Source organism: Triticum dicoccoides, chromosome 2B, assembly GCF_002162155.2.
Source record: "Triticum dicoccoides isolate Atlit2015 ecotype Zavitan chromosome 2B, WEW_v2.0, whole genome shotgun sequence".
Lineage (NCBI taxonomy): Eukaryota > Viridiplantae > Streptophyta > Magnoliopsida > Poales > Poaceae > Triticum > Triticum dicoccoides.
In genome coordinates this window covers 244,046,748-244,052,513 of record NC_041383.1, presented here as the reverse complement: position 1 = coordinate 244,052,513, position 5,766 = coordinate 244,046,748, and positions in this window count along the sequence as shown.

Genomic DNA, 5,766 nt, shown 5'->3' with positions numbered 1-5,766 from the left:
TCCGGGGATTCTCATCGAGCTGAACGTGTGCTGAACTCGGAGGTGCCGTGCGTTCGGTACTTGGATCGGTCGGATCATGAAGACGTACGACTACATCAACCGCGTTGTCATAACGCTTCCGCTTTCGGTCTACGAGGGTACGTGGACAACACTCTCCCCTCTCGTTGCTATGCATCACCATGATCTTGCGTGTGCGTAGGGAATTTTTTTAAATTACTATGTTCCCCAACAGTGGCATCTGAGCCAGGTTTTATGCGTAGATGTTATATGCACGAGTAGAACACAAGTGAGTTATGGGCGATACAAGTCATACCGCTTACCAGCATGTCATACTTTGGTTCGGCGGTATTGTTGGATGAAGCGGCCCGGACCGACATTACGCGTACGCTTACACGAGACTGGTTCTACCGACGTGCTTTGCACACGGGTGGCTGGCGGGTGTCTGTTTCTCCAACTTTAGTTGAACCGAGTATGTCTACGCCCGGTCCTTGCGAAGGTTAAAACATCACTAACTTGACGAACTATCGTTGTGGTTTTGGTGCGTAGGTAAGAACGGTTCTTGCTCAGCCCGTAGCAGCCACGTAAAACTTGCAACAACAAAGTAGAGGACGTCTAACTTGTTTTTGCAGGGCTTGTCGTGATGTGATATGGTCAAGACGTGATGAGATATAAATTATTGTATGAGATGATCATGTTTTGTTGAAGTTATCGGCAACTGGCAGAAACCTTATGGTTGTCTCTTTATTGCATAAGATGCAAGCGCCAAATAATTGCTTTACTTTATCGCTATGCGATAGCAATAGTTGCAAGAGCAATAGTTGGTGAGACAACCATGTGACGACACATTGATATAGATCAAGATGATGGAGATCATGGTGTCGTGCTGGTAATGATAGAGATCATGACAATACTTTGGAGATGGAGATCAAAGGCGCAAGATGATCATGGCCATATCATGTCACATATTTTGATTACATATGATGTTTATCTTATATACATCTTATTTTGCTTAGTTTGTCAGTAGCATTTTAAGATGATCTCTCACTAATTATCAAGAAGTGTTCTCCCTTAGTATGCACCGTTGCGAAAGTTCTTCGTGCTGAGACACCACGTGATGATCGGGTGTGATAGGCTCTACGTTCAAATACAACGGGTGCAAAACAGTTGCACACGCGGAATACTCAGGTTAAACTTGACGAGCCTAGCATATATAGATATGGCCTTGGAACACGGAGACTGAAAGGTCGAACGTGAATCATATAGTAGATATGATCAACATAGTGATGTTCACCATTGAAAACTACTCCATCTCACGTGATGATCGGACATGGTTTAGTTGATTTGGATCACGTGATCACTTAGATGACTAGAGAGATGTCTATCTAAGTGGGAGTTCTTAAGTAATATGATTAATTGAACTTAAATTTATCATGAACTTAGTCCTGGTAGTATTTTGCAAATTATGTTGTAGATCAATAGCTCGCGTTGTTGCTTTCATATGTTTATTTTGATATGTTCCTAGAGAAAATTGTGTTGAAAGATGTTAGTAGCAATGATGCGGATTGGATCCGTGATCTGAGGTTTATCCTCATTGCTGCACAGAAGAATTATGTTCTTAATGAACCGCTAGGTGACAGACCTATTGCAGGAGCAGATGCAGACGTTATGAATGTTTGGCTAGCTCAATATAATGACTACTTGATAGTTTAGTGCACCATGCTTAACGGCTTAGAATCGGGACTTCAAAGACGTTTTGAACGTCATGGACCATATGAGATGTTCCAGGAATTGAAGTTAATATTTCAAGCAAATACCCGAGTTGAGAGATATGAAGTCTCCAACAAGTTCTATAGCTAAAAGATGGAGGAGAATCGCTCAACTAGTGAGCATGTGCTCAGATTGTCTGGGTACTTCAATCGCTTGAATCAAGTGGGAGTTAATCTTCCAGATAAGATAGTGATTGACAAAATTCTCTAGTCACCATCACTAAGTTACTAGAACTTCGTGATGAACTATAGTATGCAAGGGATGACGAAAACGATTCCCGAGCTCTTCGTGATGTTGAGATCGACGAAGGTAGAAATCAAGAAAGAGCATCAAGTGTTGATGATTGACAAGACCACTAGTTTCAAGCAAAGGGAAAGAAAGGGAAACTTCAAGTAGAATGGCAAACAAGTTTTCACTCCCGTGAAGAAGACCAAAGCTGGACCAAAGCCTGAAACTGAGTGCTTACACTGCAAAGGAAATGGTCACTGGAAGCGGAAATGCCCTGAATATTTGGTGGATAAGAAGGATGGCAAAGTGAACAAGGGTATATTTGATATACAGGTTATTGATGTGTGCCTTACTAGTGTTTATAGTAGCCCCTGAGTATTTGATACTTGTTCAGTTGCTAATATTAGTAAACTCGAAACAGGAGTTACAGAATAAACAGAGATTAGTTGAGGGTGAAGTGACGATGTGTGTTGGAAGCGGTTCCAAGATTGATATGATCATCATCGCACACTCCCTATATTTTCGAGATTGGTGTTAAACCTAAATAAATGTTATTTGGCGTTTGCGTTGAGCATGAATATGATTTGATCATGTTTATTGCAATACGGTTATTCATTTAAAGTTAGAGAATAATTGTTGTTCTGTTTATATGAATAAAACCTTCAAATGGTCATACACCCAATGAAAATAGTTTGTTGGATCTCGATCGTAGTGATACACATATTCATAATATTGATGCCAAAAGATGCAAAGTTAATAATGATAGTGCAACTTATTTGTGGCATTGTCGTTTGGGTCATATCGGTGTAAAGCGCATGAAGAAACTCCATAAAGATGGATTTTCAGAATCACTTGGTTATGAATCATTTGATGCTTGCGAACTGTGCCTTTTGGGCAAGATGACTAAACCTCCGTTCTCCGGAACAATGGAACGAGCTACTGACTTACTGTAAATAATACATACCGATGTATGCGATCCGATGAGTGTTAAGGCTCGCGGTGTGTATCGTTATTTTTTGACCTTCACAGATGATTTGAGCAGATATGGGTATATCTACTTGATGAAACATAAGTCTGAAACATTTGAAAAGTTCAAAGATTTTCAGAGTGAAGTAGAAAATCATCGTAACAAGAAAAATAAAGTTTCTACGATCTGATTGTGGAGACGAATATTTGAGTTACGAGTTTGGTCTTCATTTGAAACAATGTGAAATAGTTTCGCAACTCACGCCATCTGGAACACCACAATATGTGTGTCCGAACGTCGTAATCGTACTTTACTAGATATGGTGCGATTTATGATGTCTCTTATCGGTTTACCACTATTGTTTTGGGGTTATGCATTAGAGATAGCTACATTCACGTTTAATAGGGCACCATCTAAATCGGTTGAGATGACATCGTATGAACTATGGTTTAGCAGTAAACCTAAGCTGTCGTTTCTTAAAGTTTGGAGTTGCGATGCTTATATGAAAAAGGTTTTCAACCTGATAAGCTCGAACCCAAATCGGAGAAGTGCGTCTTCATAGAATACCCAAAGGAAACTATTGGGTACACCTTCTATCACAGATCCGAAGGCAAAACATTCGTTGCTAAGAATGGATCCTTTCTAGAGAAGGAGTTTCTCTCGAAAGAAGTGAGTGGGAGGAAAATAGAGCTTGATAAGGTAATTTGTACCTTCTCCCGAAATGGAAAGTAGTTCATCACAGAAATCAGTTCTAGTGATTCCTACACCAATTAGTGAGGAAGCTAATGATGATGATCATGAAACTTCAGATCAAGTTACTACAAAACCTCGTTGGTCTTCCAAAGTACAGTCCTCACCAGAATGGTACGGTAATCCGATTCTGGAAGTCATGTTACTAGACCATGATGAACCTACGAACTATGAGGAAGCGATGATGAGCCCAGATTCCGCGAAATGGCTTGAGGCCATGAAATCTGAGATGGGATCCATGCATGAGAACAAATTGTGGACTTTGGTGGAGTTGCCCGATGATCGGCAAGCCATATTGTGTAAATGGATCTTCAAGAGGAAGACAGATGATGATAGTAGTGTTACTATCTACAAAGCTCGACTTGTCGCAAAAAGGTTTTCGACAAGTTCAAGGTGTTGACTACAATGAGATTTTCTCAACTGTAGCGATGCTTAAGTCTGTCTGAATCATATTAGCAATTGCCACATTTTTTGAAATCTGGCAAATGGATGTCAAAACTGCATTCCTTAATGGTTTTCTTAAAGAAGAGTTGTATATGATGCAACCTGAAGGTTTTGTCAACCCTAAAGGTGCTAACAAAATGTGCAAGCTCCAGCGATCCATCTATGGACTGGTGCAAGCATCTCAGAGTTGGAATATACGCTTCGATGAGTTGATCAAAGCATATAGTTTTATACAGACTTGCGGTGAAGCCTGTATTTACAATAAAGTGAGTGGGAGCACTACCGCCTTTCTGATAAATATATGTGAGTAACATATTGTTGATCAGAAATGATGTAGAATTTTTCTAGAAAGCATAAAGGAGTATTTGAAAGGAGTTCTTTAAAAGAAGGACCTCAGTAAAGCTACTTACATATTGAGCATCAAGATCTATTAAGATATATCAAGACACTTGATAAGTTTTTCAATAAGTACATACCTTGTCAAGATTTTGAAGTAGTTCAAAATGGAACGTTCAAAGAAAGAGTTCTTGCCTGTGTTGCAAAGGTGTGAAATTGAGTAAGACTCAAATCCCGACCACGGCGGAAAATAGAAAAGAGAATGAAAGTCATTCCCTATGCCTCAGTCATAGGTTCTATAAATTATGCTATGCTATGTACCAGACCTATTGTATACCTTGCTCTGAATTTGGCAAGGGAGTACAATAGTGATCTAGGAGTAGATCACTGGACATTGGTCAAGAATATCCTTAGTGAGGACTAAGGAAATATTTCTCGATTATGGAGGTGATAAAAGAGCCCGTCGTAAAGAGTTACAACGGTGCAAGCTTTTACACCGATCCAGATGACTCTAAGTCTCAATCTGGATACATATTGAAAGTGGGAGCAATTAGCTAGAGTAGCTCCGTACAGAGAATTGTACACATAGAATATTTGCAAAATACATACGGCTCTGAATGTGACAGACCCGTTGACTAAGCTTCTCTCACGAGCAAAACATGATCACACCTTAATACTCTTTGGGTGTTAATCACATAGCGATGTGAACTAGATTATTGACTCTAGTAAACCCTTTTGGGTGTTGATCACATGACGATGTGAACTATATGTGTTAATCATATACAGATATGAATATTGGTGTTAAATCACATGGCGATGTGAACGAGATTATTGACTCTAGTGCAAGTGGGAGACTGAAGGAAATATGCCCTAGAGGCAATAATAAAGTTATTATTTATTTCCTTATTTCATGATAAATATTTATTATTCATGCTAGAATTGTATTAACCGGAAACATAATACATGTGTCAATACATAGACAAACATAGTGTCACTAGTATGCCCCTACTTGACTAGCTTGTTGATTAAAGATGGTTGTGTTTCCTAGCCATAGACATGAGTTGTCATTTGATTAACGGGATCACATCATTAGGAGAATGATGTGATTGACATGACCCATTCCGTTAGCTTAGCACTTGATCGTTTAGTATGTTGCTATTGCTTTCTTCATGACTCATACATGTTCCTATGACTATGAGATTATGCAACTCCCGTTTACCGAAGGAACACTTTGTGTGCTACCAAACGTCACAACGTAACTGGGTGATTATAAA